A 22,978-nucleotide genomic window follows, 5' to 3' on the forward strand; every position below is an offset into this window, starting at 1 on the left:
TACAGGGTCCATTAAGCCATCCCTCCAGTATGGTTCCATGCCCTGTAGAGGGTTTTAGTTTTTTGGTTTTTAACCCGGGTATCTGATGATAATGCACCCTTTTATTTCGGACGAGGTTTCTATTCAGGGCCAGATTGTCCCAAAATTTAGTTTTAGTTTTCCGGGCACTTTCCATCGCACAGTACTTTTGTACTATGGTTGCCAAGTCAGCGAAGCGTGTAAGATCACGACGACCTATGGCATTGAGGATTCCCTTGTCCGTGCAATTATTGCAGAAGATTGAGATTGCGTCTTCCTCGCGGCAGTCCTTTATCATGTTCATAACCAGGAGGAACCTTGCCCAGTGATCATGTACTGTTTCTTCGGGCTTTTGCCTGATTTGGGATAGATCGCTTATGCTCGGGTGGGTGGGTGGAATTAAATCCGGAACTTCACCCAATCTAAGACTTAGAGGCCAAGGAGTTTCCGAACTCTGAAGTTTGGATTCTTGGATGTTGTCCAGTGAATCTAGCCCGTTGCCTGATTCTATGTTCGGGTCTTGAGTTACATCCTCCCCTCCGCGGGTATCTGGCTTGGAGGGATCGAGTATCCGGACGTAGCTAGTCCTTAAGATAGATGAAGAGTCGACACACTGTGCCTCTACCACGGCAACGTCATGGGTGACTTGGGGAGAATTAATTTCTCTTAGATCGGGTTTAAGCCCAACCTGGTCATAATCCGTAGTGACCCCCAAGGCGGCGATGCGATCCAAGAGCTCGTTTACGGAAGAGAGCTCCATTGGATCTAACTGCTCGACGAGTTCCGAGCTGACGTGAAGATTGCTTTTGATGACCCGAGAGGTCACCGTCGGCGCAACGGCCGAACAGGCGGTCATGAGAAAACCGCCTAGCCGGAGAGTTTGGCCGAAAGCCAAGGCTCCCTTAGTAACGGCGCCGTCTTTAAATACGGGAAGAGGCATCCTTCCTGATTGCGACGGCACAGAGGAACTCTCAATGAAAGCACCAATGTCGGTGTCAAAACCGGCGGATCTCGGGTAAGGTGTCCCGAACTGTGCGTCTAGGCCGGATGGTAACAGGAGGCAAGGAACACGATGTTTTACCCAGGTTCGGGCCCTCTTGATGGAGGTAAAACCCTATGTCCTGCTTGATTAATATTGATGATATGGGTAGTACAAGAGTAGATCTACCACAAGATCAAGGAGGCTAAACCCTAGAAGCTAGCCTATGGTATGATTGTTGTATGATGAAGTTGTCCTACGGACTAAAACCCTCTGGTTTATATAGACACCGGAGAGGGTTAGGGTTACACAAAGTCGGTTACAATGGTAGGAGATCTTGAATATCTGCATCGCCAAGCTTGCCTTCCATGCCAAGGAAAGTCCCATCTGGACACGGGACGAAGTCTTCAATCTTGTATCTTCATAGTCCTGGAGTCCAGCCGAAGGTATAGTCCGGCTACCCGAACACCCCCTAATCCAGGACTCCCTTAGTCCTCGTTTCCCCTTTGGTGCTAAAGGGGCAAGCGCAGGCGAGGATCCCCGAGGCATCATGCAAAGGTTTCGATATCGGTGCAACAAGACCAAGTCCAGCAGGACGGTAAGATGGAGGTCACCATGGAGCCCAAGGCGGTGTCACCACCAGAGCCTTTGGCAGGCGAAGACCACTTTTGTTAGGATAGCTTGTACTAGTTGTCTCCCTTTGAATTTGGCTGTTGTGGGATCCCTTCCCGCTCAATATTTGGGAGGAGGACCAGGGCCTCTATAAATAGGACTAGCCACCACCAAAGAGGGACGAGATCATCCCAAACCACACAAGTTCACCACGCACAAGAACACCTCTTCTTAGGAGGCTGTTCTTCCCTTGTAACTGTTCACCATCAACCCAAGAGGCAATCCACCACACCACACCGGAGTAGGATCTTACACCGCAATGGTGGCCCGAACCAGTATAAACATTGTGTCTCGTGTTCTTTGGGTTCGTCGAACTAGGCCGTGAGATCATAGAGTGTGTGAGCTAGATAGGGGGAGAGATCTTCATGCGCACCCCGGTGTTCGAACCTCAAGGGTTTTGCCGGAACCCAAAATCCGACATTTGGCGCGCCAGGTAGGGGTGCGCCAGAGCTTCTCTTCCCCTGGTTGATCCACCACGCCCCGTGGGCCCGATGTCCGGCGACCCAAGGACCAACACCGACCGCTGGGCAGCTTGGCCGACCCAGGCAGCACCGTCCGCCCAAGAAGACCTCAACCCTGCGCCTCAGGCGGCGCGCCCACCACCAAGCGCCACAGGGCGCGGGCGGCGTAGTCAAACGCCATCCACCCTCACTCCACGACAAGTGCGGGCGTCCGCGAGGGCCTCAAGCCACACTGTGTTCACGGAGCCGCACACTTGACGGGGACAAGCAAACATGAGGGCCGCACTCACGGTGGCTCGGGAGCTGCTGCGATGCCGACTAATGGAGGACGGCCAGGACACATTGCTGGAGCGTGTCACCGAGCCACTTGACACCGCGGCCTCGAGAGTACCACCCTTCTACTCCTTGCTCATGCCTCAGGCCACGACCGGATCGCATGATGGGCCTTGTCGCGCCCGCGCACTCCCAGGTGCGCCAGGAGGCTTCATCGACACCGGCGCAGCCAGAAGCATTGGGCGCCCACTCATGCCCGCGCCGCCTTCGATGGGCGCGGGCACGAGCATTGCCACCCGCGGCCATAGCGGGATGCCGCCTGACCATTCTCAGGGCGGCGTGACATGGAGCGTGGGGCACTTTGGTGAAGTTTTCGAGGCGGCGGCCTCGGAGGCCTACGTGCCCCGCATGATAGACCAGGAGTACGCGCTGGAAGACGACCCTGGCTCATTCCTCGAGTCGGGCTGGGAGGATGAGGCGCTGGAAGCTGAGGCCTTCCAGGAGCCCCGCGAGCGCGTTGTGGGCCTCACCAACCATGCCGACGATGACAGCTATAGGGTACCGCTAATCTCTCAGGAGCAAGCTTATGCTAGCCATGGGTCACAGGAGGATCAGGTCGCGACAGCGGACGGCGGCCCCAGCTCAACGACTTCCCTTCCACCAGGAGGAGCGCACTGGGGGCGGCAGGGGAGAGGCCGGGAGCCAGGACCCTCCCCGCATCGCATGGAGCAAGGCGCCCCCCGGAGGTAGGCCCTCTATCGAGGAGGTGCCGATGGGCCTTCCCATGGCAGAGGACCCGTGGTCGCAGAGGGCACCGCTGGCATCCCCTTTGCCCCTTTGCTTCGTCCTGGTTTCCGGTCGAATCAATGGTGGTCGACGACGGCGCAAGGTGGGGCCCTTGTTTGGCGATATGAAGTAAGGCTCATGCCTTTGAAGATCTTCGCTCGTGACACTCTCACGTAATAATGAGTGGGGTTGTACACGCCCCGGAGTCTCAAGAGCGCCGCCCTTGGGCCTCTGGGGCTCCCTCCCACGCCTAGTGGCAGCACTTAGCTCCGCGCTAGTGAGAAGACAAGAAGACTAGACTAGCGGTCGGACGCGACCATTTGCTTTTAAACTCTTTTCTGTAGCCCTGTTTATGGCTTTGGATTTAAGTTGAAGTTGAATTTTCATTGCTATGCGCGGGGGGTGACTTTTCTTGTTCGTTGGATTTCTTGCCATCTGGTTCCTTGCCCAACCCGGAATTCATACCTAATGCCTCCCCCTCGCGAGCCCCTCGAGAGCGGGGGCTAGGCGCAACACGTGCGCGCTGCGCGTACGCCCGTGGCTGGCGCTTCCTCCTTGCGATGCCCTCTCGGGCGGGCCAGCAGGCCCTTCAGGAGCTCGCGACCTGGCCAGAAGCCGGTCTTGACCAAGGTAAATTTCAGTAGTAACATTGCGGCAAGACTCGCAGGCCCATAAAAACACATCTTCAGCTTGGCCTAAGGAATAGAGGCAGTAATCTGTTTACATGAGGGGCTCCCCCTCCCAAAATGCTCTCACAAACTTTAGGGCCGTGCCCAAGTTTTCACTTGCAGGCTCGGCAGCACGGGCTCAATCGGACATATGACTCGCCGCATCCTCCGGGACGCCCTCAGACGCGTCGCTGGCATCCTCGTCACCATCAGCCATCGTTGGCACCACTGTCCTCGTCATCAGCATCGTCGTCACCATTTCCGGCGTTGCCCGCACCATCGTCGATCATGTCACCTTCATCCGCAGCGACCACCACCGCGTCATCCTCGGAGGTGAAGGCCCTGACTAGGGCGTCCACATTGTCCTCAACCCAGCACGCCAGGTCGTCCCGGATGGCCTGGGGCACAAGGGCAATGGCGGCATCGAAGTCAAAGTTGGGGTAGGTGTTCTGGAGATGGCTGAAGACACGGGAGAATGCACGCTTGAGCAGGCCGCGGCTCCTTTCCTCGACAAGCACGCAAGCCCTCTCAGATCGATTATCCAAGAGCGTCACCACGTCGGTGAAGAAAAGGAGGTGACTGGCATAGTCGTTCGAGTGGGGATGAGGTGCATTCTCATCACAGACGGCGCCCATCACCGCATTGGCTCTGGTCCTGAGGTTTTGGAGCATGGGGGCATACTCGCGCTCCAGCGTCCGCCATCGGAGCGCTTCCTCCCTGCCCCGCTTCACGAAGGATTTGGCGTCGGCGACCCGCTGCTGAAGAGAAGACAGCTCAGCACGTGCGGAAGCCAGCTTGGCTTGCACTAAAGACAGGGCGGCTACAGCGGCTTTCTCGCGACGTTCAGCCTCGTCCAGCCCTGGCCTGAGGGCCTTGGTCCAGCCCACTGATACGTCTCCAACGTATCTATAATTTTTGATTGTTCCATGCTATATTATATTCTGTTTTGGACATTATTGGGCTTTATTATACACTTTAATATTATTTTTGGGACTAACTTATTAACAGGAGGCCAACCCAGAATTGTTGTTTTTGCCTATTTTAGGGTTTCGTAGAAAAAGAATATCAAACCGAGTCCAAACGGAATGAAACCTTCGGGAACGTGATTTTCGGAATGAACATGATCCAGAGGACTTGGACCCTAGGTCAAGACATCAACCAGGAGGCCACGAGGTAGGGGGCGTGCCTACGCCCCCTGGGCGCACCCTCCACCCTCGTGGGCCCCTTGTTGCTCCACCAATGTACTCCTTCCTCCTATATATACCTACGTAGCCCCAAGCTACCAGATACGGAGCCAAAACCCTAATTCCACCGCCGTAACTTTCTGTATCCATGAGATCCAATCTTGGGGCCTTTTCCGGAGCTCCGCCGGACGGGGCATCGATCACGGAGGGCTTCTACATCAACACCATAGCCCCTCCGATGAAGTGTGAGTAGTTTACCTCAGACCTATGGGTCCATAGTTATTAGCTAGATGGCTTCTTCTATCTTTTTGGATCTCAATACAAAGTTCTCCCCCTCTCTTGCGGAGATCTATTCGATGTAATCTTCTTTTGCGGTGTGTTTGTTGAGACCGATGAATTGTGGGTTTATGATCAAGTTTATCTATGAACAATATTTGAATCTTCTCTGAATTATTTTATGTATGATTGGTTATCTTTGCAAGTCTCTTCGAATTATCAGTTTGGTTTGGCCTACTAGATTGAACTTTCTTGCAATGGGAGAAGTGCTTAGCTTTGGGTTCAATCTTGCGGTGTCCTTTCCCAGTGATAGTAGGGGCAGCAACGCACGTATTTTATTGTTGCCATTGAGGATAACAAGATGGGTTTTATATCTTATTGCATGAGTTTATCCCTCTACATCATGTCATCTTGCTAAAAGCGTTACTCTGTTCTCTTGAACTTAATACTCTAGATGCATGCTGGATAGCGGTCGATGTGTGGAGTAATAGTAGTAGATGCAGGCTGGAGTCGGTTTACTTGTCTCGGGCATGATGCCTATATACATGATCATACCTAGATATTCTCATAACTATGCTCAATTCTGTCAATTGCTCAACAGTAATTTGTTTACCCACCGTGAATACTTATGCTCTTGAGAGAAGCCACTAGTGAAACCTATGGCCCCGGGTCTATCTTCCATCATATTAATCTTCCAATACTTAGTTATTTTTATTGCATTTTACTTTACTTTGCATCTTTATCATAAAAATACCAAAAATATTATCTTATCATATCTATCAGATCTCACTCTCGTAAGTGAGCGTGTAGGGATTGACAACCCCTTATCGCGTTGGTGCAAGGATTTATTTGTTTGTGTAGGTGTGAGGGACTCGTGCGTGGCCTCCTACTAGATTGATATCTTGGTTCTCAAAAACTGAGGGAAATACTTATGCTACTTTGCTGCATCACCCTTTCCTCTTCAAGGGAAAACCAACGCAAGTGCTCAAGAGGTAGCAAGAAGGATTTCTGGCGCCGTTGCCGGGGAGGCTTACGCAAGGGCAAGTCAAGATTTGGACTCCTGACAATGAGCCATTTCTGGCGCCGTTGCCGGGGAGGTCTACGCAAAAGACAACACACCAAGTACCCATCACAAACCCTTATCTCCCACATTACATTATTTGCCATTTGCCTCTCGTTTTCCTCTCCCCCACTTCACCCTTGCCGTTTTGTTTGCCCTTCTTCTGTTCGTCTTCCCATTTGCTTTGATGACTTACCTGGCTCATTTGCTCGTTTGGTTGGAATAGTTGTTTATTTATTACTAAACAGAGAACCTAAGATCTATGGATCCTCATCCGCTTGCTAATCTTTTTAAGAGATCCAATTATGATGAACCAATTGCTAGTGAGTTTTGTGCACTAGATTATCTTTATGAAGTTTTTCTTGAAATTCGTGAATCTAGAAATTTTGATGAAGTACTTTATGGAGTGATTCACGATAGACCTTTGAATAAAAAGCATGATTGCAATGATGATAGTATAAATTCTATTACTGTCAATTGTGCTTATAATATGCAAAATCCTAAGCTTGGGGATGCTAGTTTTGCTATGTCTACTACTTGTTGCAATGATCATGATTGGGTGATTCTTCTTTTGATCTTAAAAAATTATTTAATCCCCATGATGAATATGAGATTGATAATAATGTTTGCAATAATATTGAAAGTGGGTTTGGAGAGGTCATGACTTTAGTTAGTGTTAATCCCACTATTTTGGAAGAGTGTCAACTTTGCATACATGTGGATCATGTTAAGAATACGTTTTGTGCTAGCTATATTGTTTAATTTTCTTATGATCCTACATGTAATTATTATGAGAGAGGAAAATATGGTTGTAGAAATTTGCATGCTACTAGATTACCTCTTATTATGTTGAGATTGCTATTGTTTCTCTCTGCTTTCTTACATATGCTAGTTTTTGATTTCCTTGATAATTTGTTTGCCTATAAGATGCCTATGCATAGGAAGTATGTTAGACTTAGATGTGTTTGTTACGTGTTCTATGATGCTCTCTTTGTGCTTCAATTCTTGCCTTTCATATGAGCATCATTAAAATTGTCAATGCCTAGCTATAAGGCTTTAAAGAAAAGCGCTTGTTGGGAGACAACCCAATATTTATCCTTGATGATATTCAATAAATAATTTATCTAGCCTATGTTTATGTTGTGTTTTTTGTGTTTAATTAGTGTTTGTGCCAAGTATAACCGTTGGGAAGACTTGGGGAAAGTTTTTTTAATCTTGCTGTAAAAAAAAGAAACTTTAGCGCTCACGAGAACTGCTGCCAATTTTATTTGGAAAGTGATATTTAGTTAATTCTTTTTGAAGATGATTAATAGATAAATTCCTCACGTCCAGAAATTTATTTTATAATTTTGGGGGTTCCAGATCTTGAGTTAGATACAGATTACTACAGACTATTCTGTTTTCGACAGATTCTGTTTTTCGTGTGTTCTTTGCTTATTTTGATGAATCTATGGCTAGTATAATAGTTTATAAACCATAGAGAAGTTGGAATACAGTAGGTTTAACACCAATATAAATAAAGAATGAGTTCATTTCAGTACCTTGAAGTGGTGTTTTGTTTTCTTTCGCTAATGGAGCTCACGAGATTTTCTACTTTAAGTTTTGTGTTGTGAAGTTTTCAAGTTTTGGGTAAAAGATTTGATGGATTATGGAACAAGGAGTGGCAAGATCCTAAGCTTGGGGATGCCCATGGCATCCCAATATAATCTAAGGACACCTAAAAGCCAAAGCTTGGGGATGCCCCGGAAGGCATCCCCTCTTTCGTCTACTTCCATCGGTAACTTTACTTGGAGCTATATTTTTATTCACCACATGATATGTGTTTTTCTTGGAGCGTCTTGTATTATTTGAGTCTTTGCTTTTTAGTTTACCACAATCATCCTTGCTGTACACACCTTTTGAGAGAGACACACATGATTCGGAAATTGTTAGAATACTCTATGTGCTTCACTTATATCTTTTGAGTTATATAGTTTTTGCTCTAGTGCTTCACTTATAACTTTTAGAGCACGTCGGTGGATTTGTTTTATAGAAACTATTGTTCTCTCATGCTTCACTTAGATTATTTAGAGAGTCCTACAAAACAGCATGGTAATTTGCTTCAATTATGTTAGGCATTCAAGATTAATAAAAAAATCTTATGAGTGTGTTGAATAATATGAGAAGTTTGATACTTGATAATTGTTTTGAGATATGGAGATGGTAATATTAGAGTCATGCTAGTTGAGTAGTTGTGAATTTGAGAAATACTTGTGTTAAAGTTTGTGATTCCTGCAGCATGCACGTATGGTGAACCGTTATGTGATGAAGTCGGAGCATGATTTATTTATTGATTGTCTTCCTTATGAGTGGCAGTCGGGGACGAGCGATGGTCTTTTCCTACCAATCTATCCCCCTAGGAGCATGCGCGTAATACTTTTCTTTGATAACTTGTTGATTTTTGCAATAAGTATATGAGTTTTTATGACTAAGGTTGAGTCCATGGATCATACGCACTTTTCTTCCTTCCACCATTGCTAGCATCTCTAATACCACGCACCTTTCGCCGGTATCATACACCCACCATATACCTTCCTCAAAATAGCCACCATACCTACCTATCATGGCATTTCCATAGCCATTCCGAGATATATTTCCATGCAACTTTCCACCGTTTCGTTTACTATGACACGCTCCATCATTGTCATATTGCTTTGCATGATCATGTAGTTGACATTGTATTTATGGCAAAGCCACTGTTCATAACTCTTTCATACATGTCACTCTTGATTCATTGCATATCCCGGTACACCACCAGAGGCATTCACATAGAGTCATATTTGTTCTAAGTATTGAGTTGTGATTGTTGAGTTGTAATTAAATAAAAGTGTGATGATCATCATTTTTAGAGCATTGACCCAGTGAGGAAATGATGATGGAGACTATGATTCCCCCACAAGTCGGGATGAGACTCCGGACGAAATAAAGGAGGCTGTAAAAAAAGCCCAAATATATATATATATATATATATATATATATGAGAGAAAAAGAGAGAAGTGACAATGCTACTATCCTTTTACCCAACTTGTGCTTCAAAGTAGCACCAGGATCTTCATAATAGAGAGTCTCCTATGTTATCACTTTCATATACTAGTGGGAATTTTTCATTATAGAACTTGGCTTGTATATTCCAATGATGGGCTTCCTCAAAATGCCCTAGGTCTTCATGAGCAAGCGAGTTGGATGCACACCCACTTAGTTCCTTTTGTTGAGCTTTCATATACTTATAGCTCTAGTGCATCCGTTGCATGGCAATCCCTACTCACTCACATTGATATATATTTATGGGCATCTCCATAGCCTGTTGATACGTCTAGTTGATGTGAGACTATCTTCCCCCTTTTTGTCTCCTCCACAACCACCATTCTATTCCACCGAAAGTGCTATGTCCATGGCTCACGCTCATGTATCGCGTGAAGATTGAAAAAGTTTGAGAACACCAAAAGTATGAAACAATTGGTTGGCTTGTCATCGGGGTTGTGCATGATTTAAATACTTTGTGTGGTGAAGATAGAGCATAGCCAAACTACATGATTTTCTAGGGATAATTTTCTTTGGCCATGTTATTTTGAAGAGACATAATTGCTTAGTTAGTATACTTGAAGTATTATTATTTCTATGTCAATATTGAACTTTTGTCTTGAATCTTTCGGATCTGAATATTCATACCACAATTAAGAAGAATTACATTGAAATTATGCCAAGTAGCATTCCACATCAAAAATTCTGTTTTTATCATTTACCTACTCGAGGACGAGCAGGAATTAAGCTTGGGGATGCTTGATAGTCTCCAACGTATCTATAATTGTTCATTGTTCCATGCTATATTATATTCTGTTTTGGACATTATTGGGCTTTATTATACACTTTTATATTATTTTTGGGACTAACCTATTAACCGGAGGCCCAGCCAAGAATTGTTGTTTTTTCGCCTATTTTAGGGTTCGGCAGAAAAAGAATATGAAACAGAGTCCAAACGGAATGAAACCTTTGGGAACGTGATTTTTGAAACGAACATGATCCAGAGGACTTGGACCCTACGTCAAGACATCAACCAGGAGGCCACGAGGTAGGGGGCGCGCCTACCCCCCCCCCCCCCCCCCCCGAGGGCGCGCCCTCCACCCTCGTGGGCCCCCTATTGCTCCACCGACATACTCCTTCCTCCTATATATACCTACGTACCCCCAAACTACCAGATACAGAGCCAAAACCCTAATTCCACTGCCGTAACTTTCTGTATCTACGAGATCCCATCTTGGGGCCTTTTTTGGAGCTCCACCAGACGGGGCATCGATCACGGAGGGCTTCTACATCAACACCATAGCCCCTCCGATGAAGTGTGGGTAGTTTACCTCAGACCTACGGGTCCATAGTTATTAGCTAGATGGCTTCTTCTCTCTTTTTGGATCTCAATACAAAGTTCTCCCCCTCTCTTGTGGAGATCTATTCGATGTAATCTTCTTTTGCGGTGTGTTTGTTGAGACCGATGAATTGTGGGTTTATGATCAAGTTTATCTATGAACAATATTTCAATCTTCTCTGAATTCTTTTATGTATGATTGGTTATCTTTGCAAGTCTCTTCGAATTATCAGTTTGGTTTGGCCTACTAGATTGATCTTTCTTGCAATGGGAGAAGTGCTTAGCTTTGGGTTCAATCTTGCGGTGTCCTTTCCCAGTGACAGTAGGGGCAGCAAGCCATGTATTGTATTGTTTCCATCGAGGATAACAAGATGGGGTTTATATCATATTGCATGAGTTTATCCCTCTACATCATGTCATCTTGCTTAAAGCATTACTCTATTTTCTTGAAATTAATACTCTACATGAATGCTGGATAGCGGTCGATGTGTGGAGTAATAGTAGTAGATGCAGGCAGGAGTCGGTCTAATTTCCTCGGGCGTGATGCCTATATACATGATCATACCTAGATATTCTCATAACTATGCTCAATTCTGTCAATTGCTCAACAGTAATTTGTTTACCCACCGTGAATACTTATGCTCTTGAGAGAAGCCACTAGTGAAACCTATGGCCCCCGGGTCTATCTTCCATCATATTAATCTTCCAATACTTAGTTATTTTTATTGCCTTTTATTTTACTTTGCATCTTTATCATAAAAATACCAAAAATATTATCTTATCATATCTATCAGATCTCACTCTCGTAAGTGGCCGTGTAGGGATTGACAACCCCTTATCGCGTTGGTTGCGAGGATTTATTTGTTTGTGTTGGTGCGAGGGACTCATGCGTGGCCTCCCACTGGATTGATACCTTGGTTCTCAAAAACTGAGGGAAATACTTATGCTACTTTGCTGCATCAACCTTTCCTCTTCAAGGGAAAACCAACGCAAGTGCTCAAGTGGTAGTACCCACAGCCTCGGCCTCCACAAGCTTCAACTTCAGGTCGTACCTGCCCACAAGGTCCGCGTGAGCGTCGGCCGCTCGGCGATCGACTTCCTCCTGGGCCTTGGCCTCGCGTGCACGCCGACAGCATCCTCAACTTGGGCAACCTGGCACTCCCTCGTCTCCAACCGCTCGAGCTCAAGGCTGCGCTCCGTGGCTTCCAGCGCCAGCACTTCCTCGCGCCTCAGGATCTCTTCCTCCTCGGCAGGCGTCCCCCTCATCGATGCTAGGGAAGCCTTGCGTGCCTCCACTTGTTGCTCCAGGGAGGCACTCCAAGCTTGGAGCTCCCACGCACGCTTCTCTGCGATCTCGCAACGTCGATCAGCTTCTCGAGCTTCTTCCAAAGCGCGGGCGCAAGCTTCACGTGAGGTCGCAAGAGACGCCTCGGCTTTCGCATTATCAAGCTCGTGTTGGTGGCGCCCAAGGTTGATGGCCACCTTCAACTTATGCCGGTCTTCCACCAGCCAAAGACCCTCGGCCTCGAGGCGCGCATCTACATCCGCGAGCTCCCCGCCAAGCCGGTTCATCGCGTCCATCGCCTCCCAGAAGAGCTCGTGGCAGACGATGCTCCTTTCGTGCGCAGCTCTGAGCGTGCAGCCGGCTCCGTCCTCCACAGCAGGGGCCGTTGACGGGACCCGAAGCGGCTCGCCCCTTTCCTGCAGGGGGCTGGCGCCTCTCCGGGTGCCGACTGGGCTTCAGCAGGATCCCGGTTGGGATGAGGCTCACCGCTCAAAGAAGGGACCAAGACCGAAGCCATCTAGTCACCATCCATAACCAGAGGAGGATACCTTGGCACGCTCGTCACACCCCTGACGAGGCCACAAAGAAGAGACGGTAGGAGCGCGGGCTCAAGGCGCCAAGCCGGCGCACCTACCTCTCCGGCCGACCCTGCGACGGGGGCAACATACTAGCTTGGGACGCTCATGGCCAGCGGAAGATCCGAGGTAGGAGGAGTTTGCTTCCGAGGGGCTTCACGGCCTTAGCAGATGGGATCCAGAAGTACCGCCATCGGGAAGGGAAGCAGCACCCAAGGAATTACGGAGATAAGGTACTTACTTATCTATGGCAATGTACTTCCTCTGTTTCAATGGTCGGAGAGCGCCGCTGCCACAGCTTGGGGACCCTTTCCTCTTGCGGAGCGCATCGAAGTCTATGCGGAGCCGGCCGAAGCGTGGGCGTGGTGACCTCAAGAGCGCCAAGCTGGGGAGAGCCATCAAGTACCACCTTGTGACGGCCTCCAGAGGCCTCGGGAGCAGCGGATTGCGCCACCCCCTCAACTACTTCTCAGCACGGGAGTCGTGGGCTCCCGAAGTCGACGCCTCAAGAACACGGGCGGCTCCAACGCAGCGCCACCCGCGCCTCCAGCTTCTGGTGATGCTTGCCCCCCTGTGTCCACTCTTGGGGCAAGCTCGGCGCCGGCAGTAAAGATGGGTACCATGGTAACGGGGTTCTCACGGGACCCTTCAAGGCCAACCGGGCGCAGCCCCCATTCGTCAAAAGGGGGCATCTTCCCCACAAACTCCGCCCTGTTCGTGCAGCAGTACAAGAGACAGCCTTCCGGTGGCATATCAGCTGGCGAGGGGTTGCCCGCCAGGACCTCAAGCACTGTTCTTCGTGCCGCAAGTGGAAGCTCAGACTCCTGAAGCATCATGTGATCCGGGGCAGCGGAGAAGTCCCACATCGGCCGGGAATGACGCTGGAGAGGGGCGATGCGGCGTCAGAGGAACTCCTTCATCACCATGGGCGCAGTCAAGCCAAGGTCTTTCAACCTCCTCATCCGGAGCCAGACGGGGGCTCGTAAGCTTCTCATGAGCCCAGCCGGAGCTGGGAACGGCAGGCTCGGACGGATACGAGAGCAAAGGGTTGAGCACTCCAACATCCACGTACACCCACCGCATCCGGAACTCGCCCGCAGAGAGCGGGAGCTCGAAGTCAACCACGAGCCAGTCGTCGCTGCCATGGCCTGGAAGCTCAGGCACCCCGAGAATTGTCGGGGGTTGGTCAGGTGCAGCGAGAAAAGGTGGTGCAGAAAGGCCACGGAGGGGGCGATGCCCACCATGGCCTCACAGGCGAAGGCGAAGATGGCAAGAAGAGCGACAGATTGGGGATCTAAGTGCAGCAGATGAATCTGGTAATGGGAAAGCACGGCGTTGAAGAAGGCGGAGAAGGGAGGAACCAGGCCGGCACACAGGGCGTTGACGAAGAACTGGAGCTCGGTGGCTGCTCTATCAACAGAAGCTCGGGACGCCGGCCATGCAGCCGTCCTACCCCATTCGTTGAAGCTGCTGGCGAGCACAAGACGGACCTTGTCCATGGCCTCCTCAATGAGCACCCGCGATCGACCAACAGCGGGCTCGACGGCAGGAGGCGGCTTGACTGAGGACAGGGGCTTCTTCCGTTTCTCCGTCCGGTTCGGCGCCATGGCGATGGGGAGGACTAAGCTCAGGTTGGATTGGGAGAGGAAGCTGAGGTTCGAGGAAGCGAAGGAGTCGGGGGGTGTGTTGCCAGCAAGGGGGAAATAACTGTGTGGGAGGTTGTGGCCGCCTAGCCAGGAGGATATCAAGGTTGCGTGGGGAAGCAGGGACGCCCATGTCTAATCAATCGCCACATGTCAGACAAGACTGCAGGCTTTGGGGCCCGCGAGGCTCCGCGCTTGCCCTTTCGCTTCGCCTCGAAGTCAAGCCCGAGCGCGCCTTGGGCCCGGGGGCTACTGTGGGCGTTCTGGGAATGGGGGTCCCAGACTTGCCTGCATGCGGCCCGCACCGTGGCTCCACTAGCAGCCCCCATATGGCCCATCTTCACCAGCAAACATTCAAGACCCTCACGAGGGGCCAAGCCTCACAAGGCGAACTATGCAAGACCTCCTTAGGGCGGCCTCACCAGGCTGGCTCACGAGGGGCGAAGAGATCAAGGCGAGGGGCACCTCGCGAGGTTCCTGTGACGCAAGCCATGACGACCGGAACCAGGCAGGCGCTAGGCGGGCGCCAGCATGCGCAGTGTCGTCGTTTCCCCTTTGGTGCTAAAGGGGCAAGAGCAGGCGAGGAGTCCTGAGGCATCATGCAAAGGTTTCCATATCGGTGCAACAAGACCAAGACCAGCAGGACGGCAAGATGGAGGTCACCGTGGAGCCCAAGGCGGCATCACCACCAGAGCCTTTGGCAGGCGAAGACTACTTTTGTTAGGATAGCTTGTACTAGTTGTCTCCCTTCGAATTTGGTCGTTGTGGGATCCCTTCCCGCTCAATATTTGGGAGGAGGACCAGGGCCTCTATAAATAGGACTAGCCACCACCAAAGAGGGACGAGATCATTCCGAACCACACAAGTTCACCACGCACAAGAACACCTCTCCTCAGGAGGTTGTTCTTCCCTCGTAACTGTTCATCATCAGCCCAAGAGGCAATCCACCATACCACACTGGAGTAGGGTTTTACACCGCAATGATGGTCCGAACTAGTATAAATCTTCTATCTCGTGTTCTTTGGGTTCGTCGAGCTAGGCCGTGAGATCATAGAGTGTGTGAGCTAGAGAGGGGGAGAGATCTTCGTGCGCACCCCGGTGTTCGAACCTCAAGGGTTTTGCCAGAACCCGAAATCTGACAGGCGGGCCAAAGTTTAATATTGAGGCGGTGATGAATCAGCCTTGCCCGAAGCATAGCACCCCGGATAAGCCGGCTACCCAGATGTGGAATGAGTGCTTCATCATGAAGGAATATAGGGAATACAGCCTTAACCAGGGCCACAATAATGGTAATGGGCCACATGGCGGGTCAGGTTCTGGCTCACACGGACCTAGCTATGGAGGTGGCGGTTCAAGTTCCACTTTTCAAGGTCAAGGTAACCAAGGCGGGTTCAATCAGCAATCTGGTCAAGGGAACCCGCAGTAGTAGTCTGGTTATCAGAGCAATCCGAAGCAGCTCAACAGTGGTCACTCTCATGTGTTCACCATGAGTTTATGCAAACGGGACCAGAAGGTTCATAAAAGGGCAGTGAACACACTTGAGCTGGCGGTCCCTCGCTACTTACGGTGGTCTGAACACCCAATTGTATGGAGCCGTGAGGATCACCCGCCCTGGGTTAACAATCCGGGTCAGTTAGCTTTGGTGGTTGCACCTCAGGTTGGAGGGTACAAGTTCACTAAAGTACTCATGGATGGAGGAAGCAGTATCAATATCCTTTACTATGATACTTTTCATTGTATGAGTTTGACTGATAAGGATCTTAAGCCGTCTAATACTGTCTTTCATGGTGTGGTGCCTGGTAAGTCGGCGTATCCAGTGGGCCAGATAGCTTTGGAAGTGGCTTTCGATGATGATCATGATTCCAGAGCTAAGACATTGACCTTTGAGGTGGTTAAGATCAAGAGCCCTTATCATGCCTTGTTTGGGCGGCCGACTTATGCCAAGTTTATGGCAAGGCCTTGTTATGTTTATCTGCAGCTTAAGATGCCAGGTCATAAGAGCACCATCACTGTACATGGCAACAGGAAGATTGCCTTGGAATGTGAAGAAGGCAATGTTACCCGGCAGATATGACACCTTTGAAGAAACCAAACATTGAGCATGATCCTCTGTTAAAGTTTAAGTCGGCAGATGACACTAAGATTGTTGACTTTGTTCCTTGCGACTCATCCAAGCAGTTCAGTATCAGTGCTAATATGGATTCGAAATAGGAAAGCGCGCTCATCGAGTTCATCCATGAGAACCGGGACATCTTTGCATGGAAACCTTCTGACATGCCAGGTGTACCGAGGGAACTCACTGAGCACACTCTTAATGTTGATCCGAAGTTTAAACCGGTCAAGAAATTCCTTCATCATTTTAATGAAGAGAGGTGCAAGGCCATTGGGGAAGAAGTGGCCTGGCTCTTGGCGGCTGGGTTTATCGTTGAAGTTTTTCATCCTGAGTGGTTGGCCAACCCAGTGGTGGTGCTTAAGAAGAATGGCACTTGGCGGATATGTGTGGATTATACAGACCTCGACAAGGCCTGTTCGGCTGACCCCTTTGCTCTCCCTTGTATTGGTCAGATTATTGATGCTACGACGGGTTGTGAGCGTTTGAGTTTTCTGGATGCTTAATCTGGTTATCATCAGATCAAGATGGCAGTTAAGGACCAGGAGAAGACAACTTTCACTACTCCCTTTGGAGCCTTCTGTTATGTGTCTATGCATTTTGGTCTCAAGAGTGCCTAGGCGACTTATCAGCAATGTGTTCAGAATCGCCTCCATGACCAGATTGGACGTAATGTTCAGGCTTATGTGGATGACATTGTTGTAAAATTCAGGAAGAAGGAGACCTTGATAGATGATTCGAAAGAGACCTTTGACAACCTATGGGTCTACAAGATGATGCTTAACCCAGCCAAGTGTGTCTTTGGTGTGCTAGCAGGCAAGCTTTTGGGTTTTCTAGTTTCTGAGAGGGGCATTGAAGCTAACCCAGAGAAAATCAAAGCTATCACTTCCTTGGCTAAGCCGGCGTGTATTATTGATGTCCAGTGTATGGCGGGTCATATTGCGGCCTTAAGCCGGTTCATAAGCCAGCTGGGTGAAAAAGCTATCTCTCTGTACCAGATGATGAAGAAAACATATCACTTTTTCTAGAGTGATGCTGCTTATCAGGCGTTTGAAGCCTTGAAAAAACAGTTAGCTGAGCCGCCGATCCTTGCTGCTCCTATTGATAAGTAGCCCTTGTTGTTATATGTGGCTGCTAATAGCCGAGTCGTCAGCATGGCAATTGTTGTGGAAAGGAAGGAATCAGGCAAGAAGTATCCGGTTCAGCGGCCGGTTTATTATGTTAGTGAAGTGCTCATTGAATCCAAGCAGAGATACCCACATTGGCAAAATCTGGTTTATGGGGTGTTCATGGCTAGTCGCAAGCTGAAGCAGTATTTCTTTGGTCATCCCATCACTGTGGTCGGTTCTGCTCCTTTGGGGGATATCATTCAAAACAGAGAGGCCACAGGCCGGGTAGCCAAATGGGCCATTGAGCTTGGACCCCATGGTTTGAAGTATCTGCCTCAGACAGCTATCAAATCTAAAGCACTTACGGATTTCATTAATGACTGGACCGAGCTACAGATTCCTAAGGAGAAGCCGGATAGCACATATTGGACTATTCACTTTGATGGATCCAGACAGTTGGAAGGCTCGGGGGCTAGAGTTATTTTGACTTCCCCACGAGGTGATAAATTTTGTTATGTTTTAAGGTTGATGTTCCCTTCTACTCACAATGCAGCTAAGTATGAGGCCTTGCTCCATGGTCTTCGGATGGCTAAAGAGATGAATTTAAGCCGGGTGAGGTGTTTTGGCAACTCAGATTTGGTGGCTTAGCAAGTCTCAGGCACTTGGGATTCTAAAGACCCACTCATGGCGGCTTACTGCCGAGAGGGTGATGCTATTGCTGGTCATTTCAAAGGTTATCAAGTGGAACATGTTGATCGCAGGAAAATGAGGCGGTTGATGCTTTGAGCCGGCTAGGGTCCCAGCATAAGCTTGTACCACCTAATGTTTTCCTTGATGTTCTGCATAACCCTTCAGTCAAATTGCCTATGGAGGAAGGTCTTGCTATTCCTGACTCAGAGGCGTAGTTGGTGGCGGCTCTTCATGCTATTCCTGATTGGACAGTTCCATATTTGGCTTATATGACCCGGGGCGAGTTACCTGAAGATGAAACTTTGGCCGGGCAGATAACCCGGCGGTCTAAGTCAATGACTATTGTTAATGGAGAGTTGCATCATTGCAGTGTCACAGGGGTGTTTCAACATTGTGTTTCTCCTGAGGAAGGCCGTGAGATTCTAAGAAAGATTCATGAAGGAGATTGTGGTCATCATGCTGGCTCTAAGTCTCTCATAGCCAAGGCTTTCCATCATGGATTTTATTGGCTGACGGCTCATGCTGATGCAGAGGATTTGGTCAGTAATGTGATGGTTGTCAGAAATTTTCAAGACGAGCTCATGTACCAGCTCAGGAATTGAGGATGATTCCAATTACTTGGTCGTTTACAGTCTGGGGGCTGGATATGGTTGGACCTTTCAAAAATGTCCAAGGATAAAAAGACCCACCTTTTGGTGGCAGTTGACAAACTTAGAAAGTGGGTTGAGGCAGAGCCAGTCAGTAAGTGTGACGCAGCAACAGCGGTTCAATTCATTAAAAAGGTGATTTTCCGATTTGGCTATCCTCATAGCATTATAACTGATAATGGCACTAATCTGTCTAAAGGTGCTATGAAATAATTATGTCAACAAGAGCATATTTGTCTTGATGTATCATCAATGGCTCACCCCCAGTCCAATGGCCAAGCTGAAAGAGCCAATCAAGAAATTTTGAGAGGCATAAAACCCCGGCTTATGGTCCCTTTGCAGAGGACGCTGGGTTGTTGGGTTGAGGAGTTACCTTTGGTGCTTTGGAGTATCAATACCACCCCCAACAGATCTACTGGTTACACGCCTTTCTTCATGGTTTACGGAGCAGAGGCGGTTCACCCTAGTGACATCCGTCACGACTCACCCCGTGTGACAGCTTATGTGGAAGCTGATAATGAAAAAGCACGTCAAGACGATCTTGATTTGTTGGATGAGGAGCGTGAACATGTGGCGGCTCGTTCGGTGATTTAACAGCAATATCTGCGTCATTATCATAGCCGCCAGGTTAAAACCAGGACCTTTCAAGAAGGAGATTTGGTGCTCCGGATCATCCAGGATCAAAGTGATATGCACAAGCTATCCCCACCTTGGGAAGGGCCCTTTATGGTCAGCAAAAATCTGAACAACGGGTCATATTACGTTATCGATTTTCAAGACCACAAGGACTCACGCACATCAGAGGAGGAAAACCGTTGAGGGAGTCCTAGATTATGGGGTCCTCGGGTGTCCGGGCTACGTGACGTGGGCCGGACAGATGGGCCATGAAGATACAAGATAGAAGGCCTTCCCTCCTGTCCGGATGGGACTCTCCTTAGCGTGGAAGGCAAGCTTAGCATGCGGATATGAAGATTCCTTTCTCTGTAAACTGATACGTCTCCAACGTATCTATAATTTTTGATTGCTCCATGTTATATTATCTACTGTTTTGGACTATATTGGGCTTTATTTTCCACTTTTATATTATTTTTGGGACTAACCTATTAACCGGAGGCCCAGCCCAGAATTGCTGTTTTTGCCTATTTCAGTGTTTCGAAGAAACGGAATATCAAATGGGGTCCAAACAGAATAAACCTTTCTGGAACGTGATTTTCTTCCCGAATATGACCCAGGAGACTTGGACCCTACGACAAGGAAGCTTCGATGTGGGCATGAGGTAGGGGGCATGCCCTATACCCCCAGGTGCGCCCCCCACCCTCGTGGGCCCACCGAAGCTCCACCGACGTACTTCTTCCTCCTATATAAACCTATGTACCCCCAAACGAACAGAGAGGGAGCCAAAAACCTAATTCCACCGCCGCAACTTTCTGTATCCACGAGATCCCATCTTGGGGCCTGTTTCGGAGCTCCGTCGGAGAGGGCCGTCATCACGGAGGGCTTCTACATCATCATAGCCTCTCCGATGAAGTGTGAGTAGTTTACCTCAGACCTTCGGGTCCATAGTTAGTAGCTAGATGGCTTCTTTCTTTTTGGATCTCAAAACAAAGTTCTACCCCTCTCTTGTGGAGATCTATTCGATGTAATCTTCTTATTTTTGCGGTGTGTTTGTTGAGACCGATGAATTGTGGGTTTATGATCAAGTCTATCTATGAATAATATTTGAATCTTCTCTAAATTCTTTTATGTATGATTGGTTATCTTTGCAAGTCTCTTCGAATTATCCGTTTGGTTTGGCCAACTAGATTGGTAGTTCTTGCCATGGGAGAAGTGCTTAGCTTTGGGTTCGATCTTGCGGTGTCCTTTCCCAGTGACAGAAGGGGCAGTAAGGCACGTATTGCATCGTTGCCATCAAGGATAAAAAGATGGGGTTTATTTCATATTGCATGAATTTATCTCTCTACATCATGTCATCTTGCTCAAAGCGTTACTCTGTTTTGAACTTAATACTCTAGATGCATGCTGGATAGAGGTCAATGAGTGGAGTAATAGTAGTAGATGCAGAATCATTTCGGTCTACTTGTCACGGACGTGATGCCTATATACATGATCATGCCTAGATACTCTCATAACTATGCTCAATTCTGTCAATTGCTCAACAGTAATTTGTTCACCCACCATAGAATACTTATGCTCTTGAGAGAAGCTACTAGTGAAACCTATGGCCCTCGGCTCTATTCTCATCATATCAATCTCCATCACTTTAATCTTGCTTTGCTTTTTTACTTTGCCTTTTACTTTTCACTTTGCATCTCTATACCAAAAATACCAAAAATATTATATCTATCAGATCTCACTCTCGTAAGTGACCATGAAGGGATTGACAACCCCTAATCGCGTTGGTTGCGAGTAGCTATCATTTTCTGCAGGTACGAGGGACTTGAGCGTGGCCTCCTACTGGATTGATACCTTGGTTCTCAAACACTGAGGGAAATACTTATGCTACTCTACTGCATCATCCTTTCCTCTTCGGGGAAATCCAACGCAAGCTCAAGAGGTAGCATAAACCGACTCTGTACAAACCTAGCCCCCTTCGGTGTCTATATAAACCGGAGGGTTTAGTCTGTTAGAGGCAATCATAATCATACAGGCTAGACAATTAGGGTTTAGCCATTACGATCTCGTGGTAGATCAACTCTTGTAACCCATATACTCGTCAAAGTCAGTCAAGCAGGAAGTAGGGAATTACCTCCATCAAGAGGGCCCGAACCTGGGTAAACATCGTGTCCCGTGTCTCATGTTACCATCGACCCTTAGACGCACAGTTCAGGACCCCCTACAGGAGATCTGCCGATTTTGACACGGACATTGGTGCTTTCATTGAGAGTTCCAATGTGCCGTCGTCGAAAGGCTCGATGGCTCCATCAATCATCTACAACAACGCTGCCGTAGAGGAGATTTTTCTCCCTGGCCAGATCTTCGTATTCGGAGGCTTCGCACTGCGGACTAACTCGGTTGGCCATCTAGAGCAGATAGATAGCTACACCCTTGGTCACCAGATCAGTTTTCGAAATCTGAACTATATCGCTGATATCCGAGGAGATTTGATCTTCCTAGGGTTCGCATCCTCAACCACCGCTCCGGCCTTAGATACGGAGCGCGCCACCAGGTCCGAACACGGGAGTTCAGAGCCCGCCGGACTCTCCACAGCTATAGAGCTCAATACTGGAAATCTAGAGAGAATAGCGCCACCGGCAGTCATCACAAAGCCGAGCTCTCCTCCGGACATTAGTTCCCAACCCTTAAAATCTGTGTCACGCGAGTTCGGCTAGGGAACTTCGGTCCCCATCCAGACCTTGCTTTTAAACGAGGCTTTGGACCTAATGTGATCCGTCATCATCATAGAGGAACCGCTTCTGAACCACACCTAGCCCGGACTAGGGGCTGGAAATAGGGATTTACTTCCCACCCACCAGCCACTTCATAGCCACTGTCGAGGAATTAACCGACACGCTTGATTATGCCTCCGAAGACATCGACGGTATGGATGACGATGCCGGAGAGGAGCAGGCCCAAAACCCGCCGGTCACCGGACATTGGACAGCCACCTCCTGGTATGACGTATACATGGTGGATACACCTAAAAACGGTGACGATGATGATGAGAAAAACCCAGTTGAGGATGAACCTCCTAAGATACCGCCAAAACATCGATGTCAGCGGCGCCGCTCTAATATCGCCGTGGTAAGAACAGCAATACCGGCACCGAAGACAATGATACTCCGGAGAACACTGAAGATCAAGAAGATCCCATCGAGCGGACATCCGGACAGGACAATTGGGAGCACGGGCAAATTGATTCCGACGAGCAAGCAGGAAAAGAAGACTCGGAGGATAGCAACTATCTGCCACTCTTCGAGGACGGCGTGAGCCTCGGCGATGAAGACTTTATCATGCTAGAGGAACCCCTCGAGCAAGAGTGCTTCAAGCGCCAGCTAATAGCAACGGCCAGAAACCTAAAAAAGGAGCAGCAATAGCTGCAAGCTGACCAAGATCTGCTCAACGACAGATGGACTAATGTCTTGGTAGCCGAAGAGTACGACCTCGAACACCCAAAAATGAGTTAACCAAAGCGTAATCTGCTAC

The sequence above is a fragment of the Triticum aestivum genome, chromosome 3A (assembly GCF_018294505.1).
Source record: "Triticum aestivum cultivar Chinese Spring chromosome 3A, IWGSC CS RefSeq v2.1, whole genome shotgun sequence".
Lineage (NCBI taxonomy): Eukaryota > Viridiplantae > Streptophyta > Magnoliopsida > Poales > Poaceae > Triticum > Triticum aestivum.